At 48.2% G+C, this 22,627-nt stretch overlaps 1 long non-coding RNA gene across 1 annotated transcript in view; it reads left to right on the top strand.

The window, feature by feature from the left end:
* Nucleotides 1–4,029: 4,029 nt before the first annotated feature.
* LOC138487738 (uncharacterized) overlaps nt 4,030–22,627 on the top strand; it is a 73,681-nt gene continuing 55,083 nt past the window's right edge. Inside the window, exons 1-3 of the long non-coding RNA XR_011274535.1 lie at nt 4,030–4,155; nt 9,047–9,125; nt 9,552–9,630. This is a non-coding gene — a long non-coding RNA (uncharacterized lncRNA). The remainder of the gene's footprint in view (nt 4,156–9,046; nt 9,126–9,551; nt 9,631–22,627) is intronic.

Genomic DNA, 22,627 nt, shown 5'->3' with positions numbered 1-22,627 from the left:
CTTCCAAAAACTACCGGTAAGATCTTTTACACTTCAGAAAGCTCACAATAAGTTTTTGCTGTTTGTCCCCGTTAACCCCACAGCTGTCCTCTTGTTACGCCTGGAACAAGGTAACCAACAATATAATCGGACTGCGCACACTGCGTCGCCTCGCGTGTGATACGCCCCTCAATGGGAGGGCTTAACCAGCCAATTATCTTCCGTACTAGGCAACAAGTTAGCTACCACCTACAGGAAAACGTCATCTATCTACCGAGTTTCACTGCTCGATCAATAGGGATCCTCATCTACTCATTGATCAATAACCGCCAATACGTAGGAAACCATCACACACACCCCCGTTACAGGTGGCCACGACCTAGGCCAATCAGTGTCTACGAGCAACCGCGTGTGATGTTTTCTTGCTCCACCCACCCTTTTCCGTGACGTGGTAGCGGACGGCTCTCGCGCCTGTCCTGCTACCATTCACTTCACCGTTAACACTAATTGATCAAATCTTCGCCGCACACCTTAGTAACACCTCCCTCCGCCCTTATTGCACTCCTCCCCCCTCCCTCACAATCTCACATTGCTTGTTGGGTGTGACATACTCACCAAGTTCTCTCGATGCAGGGCAGCTCGACTGCGTGCACCCCTCCAAGCGGCTCACCACCACCCCTCGTCTGGACCACGTCTGGACACTCGCCAACCGCGGGCGGGATACTTCTCAACCGGCTTCCGAGGGCCAATATCTGGATTGCGCTGTCCGGTCTTCTCGCAGTTCCGCGATGGTCCTGTAGTCCTCAAAAGGGGGCAGCGGCAGAGGGGGCCCGCGCCGCCGGGCCTCCTCGCAACGAGAGGCCTTGGAAAAATAAAAAGGTAGATCGTAAACAGATCTCAGCAGTGCCTCCAACTTGTAGGGGTGATTATCCCGGGGTCGGCTGAGCCGTCCGCGGACCTCCGGGCTGGGAGGCCCCAACTCCTCCCGTGTTCCCCAAAAATGAGTATGAGACACACACAAGAAGCGAGGCGGTTCTGCTGTTTATTAAAACAACGGCAGGGATGGGTCTCAAAATTCGTGGGGCTCGCAGGCCTTTTTTGCCTCAGTATGACGCGCTACTTGCGTCACCTGGGAAAGTTAGCGAAAAACCTATTGCCACTCCGGATTGGTTCCTCGAGTGGTAGGGTTAGTATAGCATACATATAGAGAGCAATATTAGTGGTTGAGGATGAGTCAGGTGGTATACTTGGGTTGTCCCTTCTATTAGATAGTTGAAAATTGTTACACGAAGACCCCTGATGATTGGCTAATGTTAGTGGCGTCAGTGATGAGTGCCCCCATGTTCTGATTGGTCCACCCGCGAGCCCCCCAGTCTGGGACCATCGTTGTTCCCAGTTCGCGGTGTACCTGTCACTAGCAACAATGTGTAACTATGTGTTCATGCGGACAATGTGCGGATTTGCTCATAGGCTTGAGAGCAGACCAATCCCATCGCTGTAGGTGTCCATCGGGTCATTTCATTGTTGCAACCTGTGTCCCAGACATGGGACCCAGGGGACTTCTCCCTCATGGGTCTGGCACCTTGTCAGGTTGGCTTGGTCACGTGTGGAGAGACCGTGGCTGACGCGGAATTCTGCACATTTAAAGTTGTATTTTGCTTCTGTGTGCTTGGCTTTGCTTACAGGTGTGACCTTGGCGCCGGCTGGTAGCATACGAGTTGCAACATCGCCCCCTTGGCTGTGAGCTCTCACTGGGCTCGTGTTCTGCGGGATAAGCACGTGTACTCTCGCTCATTCAGTGTTCATGGCGGTTCTTGCTTGCGGCCTACTTGGGCCTGGTTCATGGGTGGGGTTGTGTAATGCACGGCACCTATGTTGCGGTGTGACATGGCTTCATGGGCAGTATTACGTCTTCGTTATATTCTCATCACGATGCGAGGGGTGGGAGAAGCGTCAGCAAGCGTATACGCGAGTGCTTTATGCGTCTTGCGTTTCTGCATTAGGAAAAAACTATGTGAAAAATAATAAAGATGCGTGTCAGTGGGTGTATCCGTCACCTACGTCATAGCACTGAATATATTCTTCGTGTGGGTTGGTGCGTGAGTGACCAGTGTGCATGGTGGCACGTGTGTTCTTGGCAGTTGGCTAGGTTGTCATGGCATCTCTAACTATGTGGGTGTTTGTTTTTGAGATCTTAGTCGAGTTCATCCATGCCGCAGGTGTCGGCTTGAGTAGGGCAGGCTGGTGGGCATATCCTTATGTTCTTGAACCAGGGTATTTGGTCGTCTGGTAGATAGACGAATTCATCTTGTGGTGGGTGTCTGGGCCGCAATCCTCTAGGCCATGGTCGCGAGGAGATTGGGGGGAGCTTTTTCTTCCATTCTCCCACTTCAAATGTACCATACCATTATGCAGTGGCGTACCAAGCGGGAGCTAGGGTGGGCAAGCTGCCCCCCTACAGGCTCTTTTGAGAGCCTGGCTGGGACTTTTGTCAGTGGGACCTCTCATGTTCAGCAGCTCAATGAGGGTGCCCAACGGGAAAGGTGTCGTGCTGGGAGGGCAATGTGTGCCGAGCAATTCCTGCTCAGCACACCCATTGTCCTGGCAGCAGCACACCTTACCCGTTCCGAATGGGAGAGATGTCCCGCTGCCTGGACAATGTCCCAAGGAACTCTGGCAGCTGAGGGGACCTCAGGTTGCTATGTGTCAATAGGGCATTAGAATGTGAGGCATTAGGCACTGATGGGAGGGAGGGGGGCAACTATTAGTAGGGACTTTTGTCCCTTTAGAAATATGCATGGGAGGGAGTGATCAGCAGTGAGATGGGTGCATAATGCTGCAGGCGTTATGAAATAATGACTATGGCTTTACCCAAGGGGGATTTGTTAGGCTCAGGTTAATCTGCATGATGCTTTTGTGACTTTACATGCAGGATGGGGAGAATAAAACTAAAGCCATCCTCTTATTGCTCAATATATTTCTATGATGATGTATATGGTGTAAAGTTAATTATGAAAGGGTAGTTTCTTATGTAATGTGCGTTGCTTCGAAAGCATTGCTATAAAGTATTATTTTAGCATATGAAATGCAAAGGGAAACCTTAATAAATATCTATATCAATTAAACCTGTGCTCAGTTGCTTAAATTGTCCACATCCCGGTTTCACCATTTAACCAAAGTGTGTGATCCTGGGCAGATCACATTTAATCACTCAGTGTCTTATCTGCAGGTCTGCGATTCACTTCAGAGCTCATGTTAATATATAATGCTATTTTTAAAAAAGCCTGACTATAGAGTTGCTCCTTATATAACAATAGTGCAGTGTAGGTATGTTGCACCACAAAGTTATTTGCCACTTGGCTTACCTATGGCAACTTATTCTAAAGTTGCTTCCATGGTGCCTCCAAGTATCAAAGACTGATGGTGCTCCTTGCAATGTCCTTTTCTGTGAAGTAATTTCTGTTGGTGCAATCCATATGCAAATTAGGTGGTTTGCATGCATTTTACCCCAAAGCGCCTGGACAGAGCTCTAATAGATGAGTTTCCTGCATCTGTAATGATCCTGCCGTTTTATTTTTTGTTGTTGTGAAAATGCCATCTGCCAGTAATGTCACCAAAAAAGTAGATTGGGGCGGGGGTGGGCGGTTTTTGAGCGCGAATGAGACCATGTGGAATTGTGCAGTGTATTTGGGGGGAAAGTAGCAGGACTCCCCCCCCCCCCCCCCACTCTTGCAATGCTGGATACTCCCCTGACATTATGCATAAAAGGCGTGGGAAGGACCCTCAGCCCAACCGTCCGAGTGTGATTCCTGTCTAGTGGTAAGGATTGAAACATTGAGGGCAGGTGGCGTGACACTGCCCGCTGGCCTTGTCCAATAAAGAAACATTGTCCAAGAAAGGAAGGTAATGTTAAGACGAGTCGTGGGAGCAGAGAAATGAAACTGACATCTATTGGATCGGAGGCCCTAAAAATCCTGGCACCTGCGAACTAACTCCCCCTCTGCCCACGCCCCCCATCCCAGCCTGATGATATAACACCGCTCAAGGTTCATTCCTAACCTCAACCCCTGCCGTGGAGGAAGAAGGCATCCAAGACACAGGGCGGCCCGAGCATCCTGCAGCCAGAAAGAAGCAGCAGCGGCGGCGGGACACACCGGGTTATCCTTCCTGGGGTAGGTAAGTGCAACCCTTTCGCTATCTCTTAACAGAATTTTCTTTCTCTAGTTTGCAGGTTGTTGTGAACTGGGCAGTAACATTAAAACAGGCAAAACACCTGCGAAAAATCAGAAATTTCTCCATAATTGTATCTCCGCCCAAAAGGTGAAGGAACACATTTTTTTTGCCAACAGCGGTAAAAAAGTTTGTGCGTGGAGGTGCAAAATGCGCAATGTGTCGCAGTATTACAGAAACTTTGCCCTGCTGCGAGTGCAGTTTGCACTTTCAATACAATTTGGCACCAGGGCAATGTTTGCCCTAATCCTAGCACTAGTGTGAAATGCAATTTAATTGTATATTCTGTGCACTAGGGCAATTTTTACGCAAGTGCTCATTGCACTTGCAAAAGTGCTAAGTTTCTGTACTTTTGCCTTTTCTCCACGTGTCAGGAGGAGAGTTATTACAGAAAGTTTGCACCAGTCGAAGTGCAATTAGAACTAGGCCAAACATTTCCCTAGTGCAAAAACAAGGTTTTCACATTGGATTTTTTGCACCAAGGCAGTGTTTGCGCCAGTCTTAGTCCTTTTCTGAGCTGAGGTGCAAAAATGCATTGACAGGACACGCTTTGTGCCTTTGCACAATTTTTGCTCTAGTGCTTATTGCACTTGCGTCCGTGCAAAGTTTCTGAAATATAGTCCCACAAATGCTAAGCGCTGCTCTGCTGCACTCACATGCCTCGCACAGGGCTCGAAATACACCATTAAATTTTAAGGAAAAAAGAAACGTGCATTCTTCTGAACTATCGCAGCGGTTTTAAAGCCATAATTCAGCAGGGTACCGCCCCACCCGCAGGATACCACATGTGGTAACAGCGACACGTATTCCTGGTGGAAATACCGCATTTCACGCAATCACCGTCCTTTCGCTGAATGCGATGCTGAGGAGTTCTGAGGGAGGGATTCCGATACTGGCTTTGGTATTTGCCCCCGCAATCTAATCCCAGCACCCCGCATGGATAAAGCTGCGCGGCTGCGCCCACCACTTTAGCCACTCGCGCCTCAATTACCGCAGTTATAAAAGATGTTAGCGCTTCAGAAGCGCGCCGAAGATCCGAATGAAAGCGCTATCAAAGTCGGGAGCCTCCTTCCGAGGCTCAAGCGCCTTGAGGATTCTTAGCGCATTGGAGGCGTCTGTCTATTTATTCAGTGTCATTTCTGCATCTTTATTAATGAAGCACGAGGCCCACGTGTGTACACTGGACATTCCAGTCTTTCAAACTCGGTGGAACACATACACCTGTTTCCCTGCGCTCTTTCTGCAATGTTTTCAAATTGTGTTAGCAAAGCACACTTTTCATAAACTCAGTCATTCCCAGCTACATACAGGCTAATTCGCATGGCTATCAACAGGTGCAACGCGCGCTGGCGATGTAATATTAAATACTATTGATACAAGCATTGACTCGTGATGTTAAAATACTATCAAATCACCACACAGGAGTATGTTTTTGTACAGGGATAAAGGGACAGGTTAAAAGCCACTCCTGTTCAGAACGTTCAGGTGGCTGAGATGACACCCCGCCGATGCGCGTACACGTTAGAGGGGGGGGCGGGGGGCGGGGTGCATTCTCGGTAGCTGCACCGCACGGGCGCCTGTGTTTCGGGGAGCAAGCTTTGTCCACTTCACCCAACACTGCACCCTTTGGCCAGCATCATTATCCTCACCACAGAGCCGTGCCAAGGGAGGTAAAAGATATGCTGGGACCCCCCTAATTTGCATAAATAGTGACAGCAGTGGTATCATGGGAAGTTACGTTTAAAACATGTTGCCATGCGTAAGGTAGTAGACAGATACTCGGGGACGTCCATCATATGAATGGTCAATATTAACACTTACCTATGTGGCAATCTCAGGTGTGAGGCATGTTCTGAAGGAGCAGACAGCTGGATACCTTGTACAGACTTCTCATGTGGGCAGAAGTTTCAGGAGCGCTCTACGCGAAGGCTGGATTTGAAAGCAGTCTGCAATTCAGAAACTTGAAAACATCTCTTCCCAGATGTAATTGATAGAAATACTGTTTGCAAAAGCTCTTTTGAAACTTTGGCTTAAAAACACTATCAGTGCAAGGCATTGCAAAACCATGGTGATTGTGTTTTGCCAAATGAAAATACATGCTGTTTTTGCAGAAGTTTCACAACTGTTTTTATTTGTATTGTGTGGATAATTTGTGCATATTGTCTAAATTAGCAATACGCTTTTATTTCAGAAGCCACAGAGAAGAAATATTTTGACTGTCAAAAAAAATTATAGCAAATAATAACAACGTTTATCAAGTGCTGCTCACTGCAAAATGGGAAGGTGGCCTCATTAATGTACTCCCTGAGCCTTTGTTGGAGGGGGTGAGAAGGCTAAAACTGTTCGCCGGGTGTAGAATAGCAGGGGATCCTATAGCAGAAAGGTGCAAAGGCAACTGAGCAGGTTGGGAGACTGTTGCTGAGATGTTATACATTTTGACATTCCTGTGAATCCTATTGTTTCTTCTTTCCTATTCCTGTGGCAACATGTGGTGAAAGGTTCCCACTGAAATATATAAATCATTACAGAAATATGTGAAGCAAAAAGTGTGAAATTGTGGCATTATTCCCCCATCTTGACTGGGAGACTACAAATACCAGAATGCAATTCAGCAAAATGCCAAAAAATTGCCTTTGGGTTTTGAAAATGTATTTTCAAGACGTATAAGAACATGTAATGTGTGAAAAGGTTACCTGTCTGTGTTTCAGTGATTGAGCAATGCAGGGTTCATATATGATGTGATGAAAATATCACATTCTACCAAAAATAAACTGTTTTTGATGCGTTAAATATGAACATCTGAAAAGAATGTAGCTAATTTAAAAACTGTTTTGTGTGATACATTATAATTGACCTGGAGGAGAGCGTAGATTTAGGCAGCTAACCGGGTGTGTGGGATTTCCGGATGAAAATTCCGATTTGCATTTCTTAACACAGAACCGTTGTAAACATCTCCTCCAAAACAATGGTCTCTTAAATGGGCCATAATTTGTAAATCGTCCCCACTTTGATGCGCTGCTTGAAGAAAAAAAGTGATAAGCAGTCATTAAAGGGCCGCAGCATCTGATGGGCCGCTGGGAACTGGTGTCTCTCTCTCTAGAGCGACACAGGAGGTTGGGAGGCGACACCGTGGCCTCACGCGAGCTTCCTACATGGAAGCTGCACAGCAGTTGAGGCAGACACTGGTGTCTTGCGGGGCCCCTTGACAGCGGGGCCCTGGGCCCCCGCACAGACCGTCCATGCCTTGGACCGGCTCCGCCTCATCATACTTTATTTCGCAATTGATCTTCCATAAAAGCAAAAAAAGCGATAAAATATATCACAATATAATGCAGATCATGTAATCAATACAACGATAAAATGTTCCATGATGCAATATGTCATTACAATTGAGGCTCCTAGTTTTATTGTATTGATTTTTCCGTCATTTCCGTCTCTGTTTATCCATATTTGTTTTTGGGCCATTTTTTCTGTGTTCATCCACATTTGTTATTTGTCCCATGAAAACATAACTTGCAACCAGTATATTTCTGCATTTATTCAAGTGGAAAATAACCAGATTTATTCAACCACACGCGCAACCATGCAGGGCGCAGCTGGAACTGGGCTATTCACCATCAATGACAGATCCATGTTTACCATAACTAGAAATGGTTGCACCAGTGATTGCTGATGACCTAAAATATATGTTGTCGGCAATTAGAAGAACTTCACACAATGGGCCTCATTACGCATGTGGCGGTAAGGCAACAACGGCGCCGGTAGTGCTACCGGCGCCGTTGTTACCATACCGTCACATTACGAGTTCTGCTTGCGGGTGCCGCTCTTCACGCCTGGTCAGACAAGGCGTGCAGAGTGGCACCCATGAACAGAACTCGTAATTGCACCGGTATGGCCGGTGCAACCATGCTCCCCACCCCCATCGGGAGCCCGGCCATACCGGCACCCGCGAATTGGCACTTACCGTCCCATTCAACTCGTAATGGGCCAGTAATGCCCATTCGCGGGTGCCGGTAGCGAGTTTGGCGGTAGTCATGCCCTTACTAAGGGGACGGCTTCCCCCAAACTCGTAATGAGGTCCAATGTTTACACTCTCCACGCTGCCCGTCTGCAATGCGATTGGCCTGCAATACATGATTCACAGCAATGGGAACCAAGCAGAAAGAACTGTTTTTCTGCTTTTTCCAATTAAAACAAAAGAAATAAACAGAAATCAGAATGATTTCCATCTGTACTTAAGTGTAAAAACCCATAAACACGGACAGCATGGAGCCTTCATGTTCATGCAGCCTAATGCATTGGGGAAAAGTGAGACACTATCTTACTTAAAGTGCCTGTTTCAGAAAACTCATCAGTGCCCACGTGATCCCAATAGTTTGACAGGATTTCACAATTACTTGGGCTGGAAAGCAGGAACGTGCCCGCACAGGTGCTTCTTAGCATTGGAATTTACGCTGATGTCCTTATAACTTTGGTAAAACAGGGGGGCTATTTGGTAACAGAGAAACTTCAGGGTGCAGAAGAGGCAGGCTGATCCTGGGGCGCCTGAGGTTGTGTGGACTGAATTGGCAAAGTTCTCTGTTTTTCCTGATCCTGTTGATTCTTTTGTTACTGCTGGTGAGGTAGCTCAGCGGGTTAAGCGCTTGCTGTTGAGATCTGTGTGTGATCTGCAGGTTTCAGGCTCAAATCCGAACAACTCAGTCTTTCATCCTTCTGTGGTCAATAAAGAGGCACCAACTTCTGTTGGGTAATAATAATTGCACATATACATTTTCTATGTACAGCGCTTTGGCGAAAGCGCTATATTAATGGCAAGTTATCATTATCATTTCCATAGAGTCTCAAGCAGCTCAGTGTGGGCCAGTATTCAGAACCATAAGCAGCAGCAGAGCCCGAGAGCAGACCCTGTGCATCCGGTAAGTGGAATTCCAGCCCCCCACAGATGCTGTCCACTTCCACAGAAAGTCATTATTTCACCAAGATGGGGTGTGGTTAATGCAATATAGTAAACACCTGTGCTAACAACACTCCTTTCTCTTTTGAGAAAAAATTTGAGGTTGTGTAGACTGAATTTGGAAAGTTCTCTGTTTTTCCTGCTCCTGTTGATTCTTTTGTTACTGCTGGTGAGGTAGCTCAGCGGGTTAAGCGCTTGCTGTTGAGATCTTGTGTGATCTGCAGGTTTCAGGCTCAAATCCGAGCAACTCAGTCTTTCATCCTTCTGTGGTCAATAAAGAGGCACCAACTTCTGTTGGGTAATAATAATTGTATATATAAATGTTCTATGTACAGCGCTTTGGCGAAAGTGCTATATTAATGGCAAGTTATCATTATTATTTCCATAGAGTCTCAAGCAGATCAGTGTGGACCAGTATTCAGAACCATAAGCAGCAGCAGAGCCAGAGAGCAGACCCTGTGCATCCGGTAAGTGGAAATCCAGCCCCCCACAGATGCTGTCCACGGCCAGAGAAAGCCATTAATGCATGATGGGGTGTGGTTAATGCAATATAGTAAACACCTGTGCTAACAACACTTCTTTCTCTCTTGACAAATATTTGAAATGGCATCTTAAAAATTGGCACTAGAAATATTCCTGTTGCTCTAGGTATATTATTCCCTATTATTAGAGATGTTAACGAATACAATGAGTTTGGTTCCAGAAATCGAAATCAAGGAAATGGAATTTTCAAAACGTTTAGCGTAGCGCTAAATGCACTTTGCGCCTGAAAAGTGCACTTTGCAACACACAAACATCTAACACTGATTCAAAGACTGGATTTTGCGCGGACATTTTCCGCTTTGCACTTGTGGCAGATTAGCATGAGCGAAAGGCCAGCGCAAGGACTGAGAGGGGGGCAGAACATGCAAAAGCCCTCATTAAAACATGACAATGGTGGAAAACATGGGCGTGGGGAGGGAGGCACTGTGCAAAATTACAAACACGCCCCATCAAGTGCAAACGTGACTTAGTTCACAGATTAGCTAAAGGCCAGCGCAAGGACTGAGAGGGGGGCAGAACATGCAAAAGCCCTCATTAAAACATGACAATGGTGGAAAACATGGGCGTGGGGAGGGAGGCACTGTGCAAAATTACAAACACGCCCCATCAAGTGCAAACGTGACTTAGTTCACAGATTAGCTAAAGGCCAGCGCAAGGACTGAGAGGGGGGCAGAACATGCAAAAGCCCTCATTAAAACATGACAATGGTGGAAAACATGGGCGTGGGGAGGGAGGCACTGTGCAAAATTACAAACACGCCCCATCAAGTGCAAACGTGACTTAGTTCACAGATTAGCTAAAGGCCAGCGCAAGGACTGAGAGGGGGGCAGAACATGCAAAAGCCCTCATTAAAACATGACAATGGTGGAAAACATGGGCGTGGGGAGGGAGGCACTGTGCAAAATTACAAACACGCCCCATCAAGTGCAAACGTGACTTAGTTCACAGATTAGCTAAAGGCCAGCGCAAGGACTGAGAGGGGGGCAGAACATGCAAAAGCCCTCATTAAAACATGACAATGGTGGAAAACATGGGCGTGGGGAGGGAGGCACTGTGCAAAATTACAAACACGCCCCATCAAGTGCAAACGTGACTTAGTTCACAGATTAGCTAAAGGCCAGCGCAAGGACTGAGAGGGGGGCAGAACATGCAAAAGCCCTCATTAAAACATGACAATGGTGGAAAACATGGGCGTGGGGAGGGAGGCACTGTGCAAAATTACAAACACGCCCCATCAAGTGCAAACGTGACTTAGTTCACAGATTAGCTAAAGGCCAGCGCAAGGACTGAGAGGGGGGCAGAACATGCAAAAGCCCTCATTAAAACATGACAATGGTGGAAAACATGGGCGTGGGGAGGGAGGCACTGTGCAAAATTACAAACACGCCCCATCAAGTGCAAACGTGACTTAGTTCACAGATTAGCTAAAGGCCAGCGCAAGGACTGAGAGGGGGGCAGAACATGCAAAAGCCCTCATTAAAACATGACAATGGTGGAAAACATGGGCGTGGGGAGGGAGGCACTGTGCAAAATTACAAACACGCCCCATCAAGTGCAAACGTGACTTAGTTCACAGATTAGCTAAAGGCCAGCGCAAGGACTGAGAGGGGGGCAGAACATGCAAAAGCCCTCATTAAAACATGACAATGGTGGAAAACATGGGCGTGGGGAGGGAGGCACTGTGCAAAATTACAAACACGCCCCATCAAGTGCAAACGTGACTTAGTTCACAGATTAGCTAAAGGCCAGCGCAAGGACTGAGAGGGGGGCAGAACATGCAAAAGCCCTCATTAAAACATGACAATGGTGGAAAACATGGGCGTGGGGAGGGAGGCACTGTGCAAAATTACAAACACGCCCCATCAAGTGCAAACGTGACTTAGTTAACAGATTAGCTAAAGGCCAGCGCAAGGACTGAGAGGGGGGCAGAACATGCAAAAGCCCTCATTAAAACATGACAATGGTGGAAAACATGGGCGTGGGGAGGGAGGCACTGTGCAAAATTCCAAACACGCCCCATCAAGTGCAAACGTGACTTAGTTCACAGATTAGCTAAAGGCCAGCGCAAGGACTGAGAGGGGGGCAGAACATGCAAAAGCCCTCATTAAAACATGACAATGGTGGATAACATGGGCGTGGGGAGGGAGGCACTGTCCAAAATTACAAACACGCCCCATCAAGTGCAAACGTGATTTAGTTCACAGATTAGCTAAAGGCCAGCGCAAGGACTGAGAGGGGGGCAGAACATGCAAAAGCCCTCATTAAAACATGAGAATGGTGGAAAACATGGGCGTGGGGAGGGAGGCACTGTGCAAAATTACAAACACGCCCCATCAAGTGCAAACGTGACTTAGTTCACAGATTAGCTAAAGGCCAGCGCAAGGACTGAGAGGGGGGCAGAACATGCAAAAGCCCTCATTAAAACATGACAATGGTGGATGACATGGGCGTGGGGAGGGAGGCACTGTGCAAAATTACAAACACGCCCCATCAAGTGCAAACGTGACTTAGTTCACAGATTAGCTAAAGGCCAGCGCAAGGACTGAGAGGGGGGCAGAACATGCAAAAGCCCTCATTAAAACATGACAATGGTGGAAAACATGGGCGTGGGGAGGGAGGCACTGTGCAAAATTACAAACACGCCCCATCAAGTGCAAACGTGACTTAGTTCACAGATTAGCTAAAGGCCAGCGCAAGGACTGAGAGGGGGGCAGAACATGCAAAAGCCCTCATTAAAACATGACAATGGTGGAAAACATGGGCGTGGGGAGGGAGGCACTGTGCAAAATTACAAACACGCCCCATCAAGTGCAAACGTGACTTAGTTCACAGATTAGCTAAAGGCCAGCGCAAGGACTGAGAGGGGGGCAGAACATGCAAAAGCCCTCATTAAAACATGACAATGGTGGAAAACATGGGCGTGGGGAGGGAGGCACTGTGCAAAATTACAAACACGCCCCATCAAGTGCAAACGTGACTTAGTTCACAGATTAGCTAAAGGCCAGCGCAAGGACTGAGAGGGGGGCAGAACATGCAAAAGCCCTCATTAAAACATGACAATGGTGGAAAACATGGGCGTGGGGAGGGAGGCACTGTGCAAAATTACAAACACGCCCCATCAAGTGCAAACGTGACTTAGTTCACAGATTAGCTAAAGGCCAGCGCAAGGACTGAGAGGGGGGCAGAACATGCAAAAGCCCTCATTAAAACATGACAATGGTGGAAAACATGGGCGTGGGGAGGGAGGCACTGTGCAAAATTACAAACACGCCCCATCAAGTGCAAACGTGACTTAGTTCACAGATTAGCTAAAGGCCAGCGCAAGGACTGAGAGGGGGGCAGAACATGCAAAAGCCCTCATTAAAACATGACAATGGTGGAAAACATGGGCGTGGGGAGGGAGGCACTGTGCAAAATTACAAACACGCCCCATCAAGTGCAAACGTGACTTAGTTCACAGATTAGCTAAAGGCCAGCGCAAGGACTGAGAGGGGGGCAGAACATGCAAAAGCCCTCATTAAAACATGACAATGGTGGAAAACATGGGCGTGGGGAGGGAGGCACTGTGCAAAATTACAAACACGCCCCATCAAGTGCAAACGTGACTTAGTTCACAGATTAGCTAAAGGCCAGCGCAAGGACTGAGAGGGGGGCAGAACATGCAAAAGCCCTCATTAAAACATGACAATGGTGGAAAACATGGGCGTGGGGAGGGAGGCACTGTGCAAAATTACAAACACGCCCCATCAAGTGCAAACGTGACTTAGTTAACAGATTAGCTAAAGGCCAGCGCAAGGACTGAGAGGGGGGCAGAACATGCAAAAGCCCTCATTAAAACATGACAATGGTGGAAAACATGGGCGTGGGGAGGGAGGCACTGTGCAAAATTCCAAACACGCCCCATCAAGTGCAAACGTGACTTAGTTAACAGATTAGCTAAAGGCCAGCGCAAGGACTGAGAGGGGGGCAGAACATGCAAAAGCCCTCATTAAAACATGACAATGGTGGAAAACATGGGCGTGGGGAGGGAGGCACTGTGCAAAATTCCAAACACGCCCCATCAAGTGCAAACGTGACTTAGTTCACAGATTAGCTAAAGGCCAGCGCAAGGACTGAGAGGGGGGCAGAACATGCAAAAGCCCTCATTAAAACATGACAATGGTGGATAACATGGGCGTGGGGAGGGAGGCACTGTCCAAAATTACAAACACGCCCCATCAAGTGCAAACGTGATTTAGTTCACAGATTAGCTAAAGGCCAGTGCAAGGACTGAGAGGGGGGCAGAACATGCAAAAGCCCTCATTAAAACATGAGAATGGTGGAAAACATGGGCGTGGGGAGGGAGGCACTGTGCAAAATTACAAACACGCCCCATCAAGTGCAAACGTGACTTAGTTCACAGATTAGCTAAAGGCCAGCGCAAGGACTGAGAGGGGGGCAGAACATGCAAAAGCCCTCATTAAAACATGACAATGGTGGATGACATGGGCGTGGGGAGGGAGGCACTGTGCAAAATTACAAACACGCCCCATCAAGTGCAAACGTGACTTAGTTCACAGATTAGCTAAAGGCCAGCGCAAGGACTGAGAGGGGGGCAGAACATGCAAAAGCCCTCATTAAAACATGACAATGGTGGAAAACATGGGCGTGGGGAGGGAGGCACTGTGCAAAATTACAAACACGCCCCATCAAGTGCAAACGTGACTTAGTTCACAGATTAGCTAAAGGCCAGCGCAAGGACTGAGAGGGGGGCAGAACATGCAAAAGCCCTCATTAAAACATGACAATGGTGGAAAACATGGGCGTGGGGAGGGAGGCACTGTGCAAAATTACAAACACGCCCCATCAAGTGCAAACGTGACTTAGTTCACAGATTAGCTAAAGGCCAGCGCAAGGACTGAGAGGGGGGCAGAACATGCAAAAGCCCTCATTAAAACATGACAATGGTGGAAAACATGGGCGTGGGGAGGGAGGCACTGTGCAAAATTACAAACACGCCCCATCAAGTGCAAACGTGACTTAGTTCACAGATTAGCTAAAGGCCAGCGCAAGGACTGAGAGGGGGGCAGAACATGCAAAAGCCCTCATTAAAACATGACAATGGTGGAAAACATGGGCGTGGGGAGGGAGGCACTGTGCAAAATTACAAACACGCCCCATCAAGTGCAAACGTGACTTAGTTCACAGATTAGCTAAAGGCCAGCGCAAGGACTGAGAGGGGGGCAGAACATGCAAAAGCCCTCATTAAAACATGACAATGGTGGAAAACATGGGCGTGGGGAGGGAGGCACTGTGCAAAATTACAAACACGCCCCATCAAGTGCAAACGTGACTTAGTTCACAGATTAGCTAAAGGCCAGCGCAAGGACTGAGAGGGGGGCAGAACATGCAAAAGCCCTCATTAAAACATGACAATGGTGGAAAACATGGGCGTGGGGAGGGAGGCACTGTGCAAAATTACAAACACGCCCCATCAAGTGCAAACGTGACTTAGTTCACAGATTAGCTAAAGGCCAGCGCAAGGACTGAGAGGGGGGCAGAACATGCAAAAGCCCTCATTAAAACATGACAATGGTGGAAAACATGGGCGTGGGGAGGGAGGCACTGTGCAAAATTACAAACACGCCCCATCAAGTGCAAACGTGACTTAGTTCACAGATTAGCTAAAGGCCAGCGCAAGGACTGAGAGGGGGGCAGAACATGCAAAAGCCCTCATTAAAACATGACAATGGTGGAAAACATGGGCGTGGGGAGGGAGGCACTGTGCAAAATTACAAACACGCCCCATCAAGTGCAAACGTGACTTAGTTAACAGATTAGCTAAAGGCCAGCGCAAGGACTGAGAGGGGGGCAGAACATGCAAAAGCCCTCATTAAAACATGACAATGGTGGAAAACATGGGCGTGGGGAGGGAGGCACTGTGCAAAATTCCAAACACGCCCCATCAAGTGCAAACGTGACTTAGTTCACAGATTAGCTAAAGGCCAGCGCAAGGACTGAGAGGGGGGCAGAACATGCAAAAGCCCTCATTAAAACATGACAATGGTGGATAACATGGGCGTGGGGAGGGAGGCACTGTCCAAAATTACAAACACGCCCCATCAAGTGCAAACGTGATTTAGTTCACAGATTAGCTAAAGGCCAGCGCAAGGACTGAGAGGGGGGCAGAACATGCAAAAGCCCTCATTAAAACATGACAATGGTGGAAAACATGGGCGTGGGGAGGGAGGCACTGTGCAAAATTACAAACACGCCCCATCAAGTGCAAACGTGACTTAGTTCACAGATTAGCTAAAGGCCAGCGCAAGGACTGAGAGGGGGGCAGAACATGCAAAAGCCCTCATTAAAACATGACAATGGTGGATGACATGGGCGTGGGGAGGGAGGCACTGTGCAAAATTACAAACACGCCCCATCAAGTGCAAATGTGACTTAGTTCACAGATTAGCTAAAGGCCAGCGCAAGGACTGAGAGGGGGGGCAGAACATGCAAAAGCCCTCATTAAAACATGACAATGGTGGATAACATGGGCGTGGGGAGGGAGGCACTGTGCAAAATCACAAACACGCCCCATCAAGTTCAAACGTGACTTAGATCACAGATTAGCTAAAGGCGAGCGCAAGGACTGAGAGGGGGGCAGAACATGCAACAGCCCTCATTAAAACATGACAATGGTAGATAACATGGGCGTGGGGAGGGAGGCACTGTGCAAAATTACAAACACGCCCCATCAAGTGCAAACGTGACTTAGTTCACAGATTCCATTGCACTACCGCGCAAACTTCAAAGAGGCAACATTTTACCGTCAGCATTGACCAGCCGGTAACTATAAAAGCGCAATGCAATGGTACTGAAAAACCACGAGGCAATGGCAGATGACGCATTGTTTGCACTGCTTCTACAAGAAAGGAAGAGGAGGGCAAGAATATTCATACATGCACAACAGTATTTGGCATGCCAGACGAGGAGGGGCATGGCACATAGAGGTCCCCTATCTCTTGGAAAGCTTCTGGGTAGAACCTGAGCAAGTCAGTATTCATAGGCTAACTGGCTAGATCCAAACAGAGTGTTGAAGCTGTTGACCCGTCCTATGGATTGGTCAGAGAGCAAGTATAGGCTGAAAAATTGCTTCTTGTGATAGACGGATGTCTACTTTTGGCATCTATCATATTATTTGTTGTCTCTTATTAGCTGTATTATTGACAAATTGTCTTATTCTTGTTCTTTTATATATTTTTTTTAAATCTGCATGATTTTAATCAATTATGATTCCTTCTCTGTTGAGTTATTTGTATTCTACTATTTTAAACTAAATCAAATTCTAGGTATTCTTTTTGTTTATATGGAACGATTTTATGTATTATGTGTAAAGTTTGTAAACTAAACTGTATCACATTATAAATAAATAAATAAATAAATAAATAAATATAGGTTCTCCCTACATATCATCATTGACCTGGCCAGGGAGTGGGAGAAAGACCTGGCATCACCCACCATGTGCTCACAGACAGTACCACGTCATGTAAAAGTGCTATCTACCGTTCACTTCCTGGCCACTGGTTTGTTACAGGGCACCGCAGCCATGGTTAGTGGTATTTCCCAGACCACCCAATCCCGGTGCCTCCACCATGTCTTGTGCTGCATAATAGCACGTATGCATAGGCTCCTTGACATGCCACACACTCTCCAAGCAAGGCAAAGAGTGGCCCAGGAATTGTATACAGTTCTCCCTCTTTACCCGGGTCCCCCTGCGCCCATGCAACACCCAGCGAGACAGAGCAAATTTGTTGCTATCGGAAAAGTTGGCATTCCATCAATGTGCAGGTCACTGGAGACATAATGCATGTGAATGCCAATTCTTCAGGATGTGTGCATGACAGCTACATCTTACGCCATTCCCCTATTCACCAGGCTCTGGCATCGGGAACCTCTGGCAACATGTGGCTCAGCGGTGATTATCACCCATCATGCGCAGACTAACACACACAAGCGGCCATACACCACACATACACCTACCGAGTAACTGCAAATCTAACAAAAGCAGCATTGACTCTATTGCAGGGGGCAGTGCCTGCCCGCTATTGGCATTCATGTTGACATCCATCAGGAATCATGCCACCCGAGGTGAGGCCCGCTAGAATGCCACTCCCGTTGCCACTGGGCACACAGTGGAGCACACATTCGGAATGCTAAAGTCATGCTGCCACTGCCTTGCCCACTTGGGTGGGGTATTGCTATATGCACCAGCCGTTGTATATAAAATAATAATCCGTGTTATGCCCTGCATAATATTACCACATGCCATGACACAGCAGTTGAGGTGCACCACCCATTCCCATAGCAGGGCAAAGGGCGTGGCGACAGGACACCTGCGCCTATGTAGTTCAAAACGACTTCATTTAAAGGGCTCCCTGTGTGCAGCACAGGATCTAGGATGTTTCCTCGCAGCAATTTGCTCGAGACCCATTTGTTTGAATTTTATTTACCACATTTCACTGCAAGAAATGCACGGGGAAACCCCCCGCAACCCCGCCACATCCTCCCACCTTTCTAAATACCTAAACCCAGCCCCCGTCTACATTTGCGATGAAATGTGGTAAAGAAACGTAAGAACAAATGGGCCTCAAACTAACTGGTCTGCGAGGGAATGGGCTAGTTTCGAACACGCCCCCTAAACCGACTTCCTAAACTCCAGCTTGCCCATACACAACCCCTTGGGAATGCCAGTCTTGGAATGGCAAAGAGTGTGCGCTCCATAACATAAGATGAACACTGCAACCCCATCTACATCCATGCACTGCATGCACACACCAGCACACACATGACCACTTGACACACACCTCAACACACCACTAGCTACAGTAAACACATGTACTGCATGCTGTGGCAACCTTACCACTGCATGTGGTGATAGGAGAGTCCTGCCTTGGGAAGACCATGCACACTCTACTGGCAGATATTCCTCCGGTGACAGCACAGCCACCCTGTGCCCAGGCAGCCTTACTCCAGCTTCCTCTACAGCAAGTGCCAGGCGATGGGTGAGGCTAAAGGCTCCAGCTGCAGGAGACCCCCGTGTGGGGGAACTCGAACCATGGCCATATGGCAATACAGGTCCTCTCTGGGGAACGACAACTCACAAGAACCACATCCACTCTTTGAAGCTGGCTCTTCAGCTCATCATTTACCTCAGTGTCCCTAACCCTTGCCACTGGCACTGCATGGCCCCACTACCCTCTCCTGATCCACTGCAAGCGGTCTTCCCCACTCCGTGCGCATTCATCCCCACTGACTCTACATGCGCCTCCTCTATCATTGCCTGCGTTGCCCCTAGTTCATTCTGAATGTCTTCCTCTTTGCTGGTCCGCGCACCTCAGCAGCCCATGCCCGCAAGTCCATGCGGTCCTCATCTCCTCTGCTCTACTGCATCTGTGAATAAGAACAAACAGCGAGCCCTCCACCTCATTCTGCAGACCCTTGCTCCCACACCGAGCTCCCCTTTCTCCTCACACTCCCACCCTACACCCTTTCCCACCTCCTCGCCCCAATCATCCATCTCCTCGCCCCTGTTTGATGCTGTCACAGCTCCAGAGCAGACCACAAAGAGAGGACCCAAACAACCCTGCGCTTGCCACGTGCCCACCCACTAGAACCTGACCCAGTATTGACTCATTATTTCCCCACAATTCTCCAAATTAGCAAGCCTCTTAAAAGGTGGCTTTCTAACTGCACCTCATCAAGGGCTCTTCCAGTGGACGTACTACTGACCCACCACCCGCAGCTCACAGTACTGCGCTACTGTTAAAAGATGCCAGCACAACACTGCCTACATGCCCGCTGGAAAGTGCTCCGCTGCTCCCGAGCTAGGTCTGCACTTTAACACAGAAAATACCATTCACTGCGACCCTCAACTGTTTTCCACTACTCGACTCCTTCAAAGCATCAAGCAAAGTCCCCAAAATACTTGCCACAAGTCAAACGCCCATGCTGCTTTCTGACAAACCAACACACTGACCCTGAAACCTCAAAAGAAACCCCACAACATGAGGCACGCCCTAAACCTCAGCCCTCCCCCTCAGCTACCCCACCATTCCCCACAGTGCCAGTGTCCGCCATGCACCCCTCCCCCTGAAAACCTTACCACGTCCTCGCATCCCTACCATCAACTGAACACCCCAATATTATTTACTCCCGTAGACAGAGTAAACCGTAAACGCCCACCACCGCTAACAATAGACACCATGGCACCCGTTTGTCCCTATATGCACCTTTATACTCTCATGTAAGACTCCCTAATTCTTCCTACCTCTTCCTACCCTTTACCTTACTACACATGCTCACTTCCCTATTAATCGAGATGCGGAAAAGTCGCATCGCTGTCCACCCCTCACCTAAAATGCTATGCTCGAACCTAAGCCCCTGCAACTCCAAACCTTGTCCTATGCCCCTCTACTCACCCTTGATCATCCCGCTCGCCACTACCTACCCCCGCTCCCCCCCCAGCATGACGCATACGTCATTGTTGGGGCCATGCCATCTCTCTCAAGCCACCCCTTCCAATATCTCTTCCCGAAGCTATCTGTATTAAAGACCAAATAAATAAATAAATGAAAGACCATCTTCTTACTTGCAAAGTCTGAGACCCCCTAGCCCTCCAATTTCCAAAAAGTGGGACCGTACACCTGTCACATGCTGTCCCCTACACCCACCTCCCCATGTTAAACCAACCCTACACATTCCCAGTGGGACATCGACCCCTTTCTGCTAAACTGTCCCGGCAGAACGCCAACCCCTTGCTGTTCCCTCACACTTCAGCCACACCCATTACACCTTAATGCTGAACTTAGGTTAAAGTATCCACCCAAGTGTTTTGCAGACAGCTACGGCCTGCGGCAACCCTTAGACGGCCGCATTCATATGGCACGCCCTTCCAGCCAATCAGCTTCATTTCCCAACTACACCCAACACCCAACCGTTACCTAGAGGACCGTAGCATCCTATTACTCATAGACTGGCCACCATAAGTCCTTGGTCCTTTCTGCTGAACCATGGCACATCTCCCATGTAAGCCAGCAACTATCGACCTTGCTATACCCTATACAAGCCCAACCGCTCCGTCCATACAGACCTGGCCAACAACATCAAAAAAGGAAACAGCTCCTCCATGGCACTGTTATGGACCAATGCTCCCCCCTGGTATAGCAAAGGCTCCCACCACTCCACTAATCAGAGAACCCCCCAACGCTGCTCTGGAATAGCCCTCTGCATTGTGAAATGCCCTCCAGCCCTGCCCCATATTCCATCATGACATTAATGGCTCCTACTGTATGGGGGAGCCTCTGCGATGGACCCTTTCCCTCCCTTCCCTGTGCCCTTCCTCCACCCCCCTCGCCATGCCCTTGCCATTGGCTGGGCCCCCCACCCACACCAGGTGCCATCCCGCTACCTGCAGCACACATGCATGTGTTGGCTCACCACACCCCCCTCCTCGTCTTGCCATAGTTGGCTGCCTCTTGTCAGACAGGCCTCCATTGAATGAATCATTGAATAGCTTGTCCCATCCACTCAATCCCAGCGACAGAGCTCTTCTTGAAGTCTCCCATTAGCCCTACCAGCAGCCCCCTCCGCTCCATGCCCCCATTTCAACCTACTATGCTATTCCTTAAGGGGTGATCTACCCCTCCTTCTGCTTTGCTGCTCTAAACAAGTTTGGGTGAAAATTCCTCAAATGCGCAAGCAACTCTGGCACCTATGCTGACCGTGCCATGCTTCACCATCGCTGTGCCCCTCCATGTCTACTCCTGCTACAAATAAAATGTTGCCCCAGTTCTGCCACCCAAGTATTCATGAATATATTGATTATATATATATATATATATCTATATATATATATATATAGATATATATATGCGCATATGTATAGATATATATATGCATATATATTACACGGCCTGCGGTAGTGGACTTGTAGTTATGGTTAAGTTTCTCAACCCATAAGAAGAGCATTTTTTGGGCTGCTTATAACTCCACTCCCCCTGGATGAAGCCTCATCCAACTATGCAAAAAGAGTATATGGCCCGCTCTGAATTATTTTGGCAAGTTTGGTGAGGTTTCATCAAGGGGGGGCAAAGTATTTTTTTTCCATAGACTGAATGGAAAAGAAATGTGCACACGCCTACAGCCCAAACCGCTGTAGGGATTTTCACAAAATGTGAGGCAGGCGCGGCGGCGTGGTCTGGAAAGCGTGCTTTTGTAAATTTGGTGGAAATCCGTTCAGTAGTTTTTAAAAAAACATGTAAAATGTAGGTCCCCAAAAATGGGTGATATCTGGCTCTGCTCCGCTGACCCATTTCCCTGTCCGGTCCGCGGACAGCATCCGATTGGCCTAGAAGGCGACGTGATGTCCGCGGACATCGGACGCGCCCACTGATGGTGAAAAGCATGAAGTGCGTCAGATTTTTGGAAACACTTGCCATGTTGGAATCGCGGACAGCGGTCGGTGTCCGCAGACATTGCAGTAAAAACATATAAAAAACACAACATTGCACTTGGCAAACTCATCAAACAATCTTTGTGGAGGGGAGGGGTGATAAGTATGGGATGGGATATGGCCATAAGAAGCAAAAGAATTGGTGTTTTTTGTCCCCAAAGTCCGCGAACACTCCGGATGAGCAGGGACAGCACAGTCCTTTGATATTCGCTTACACTTCAGATGTTCGGGGACATCTGTGCTTATTTCTGCATTACAGGGTTGAGGAAAAGCAGTCCTTGGATGGCTTATAATTTTGTCGCCACTCAGTTAAACTGCATAACATTTTGGAATTCTATTCTGGACCTGGTTGTAAAAGGTTTTGCAAAGTTTGGTGGGATCCTGTAAAGAGGGGGCAAAATTCGAGGGGTGGTCCCAAAATATCGTAAAGGCTT

Source organism: Ambystoma mexicanum, chromosome 9, assembly GCF_040938575.1.
Source record: "Ambystoma mexicanum isolate Mex_15411 chromosome 9, UKY_AmexF1_1, whole genome shotgun sequence".
Taxonomy (NCBI): Eukaryota; Metazoa; Chordata; class Amphibia; order Caudata; family Ambystomatidae; genus Ambystoma; species Ambystoma mexicanum.
This window is presented reverse-complemented; position numbering and strand designations above follow the sequence as displayed.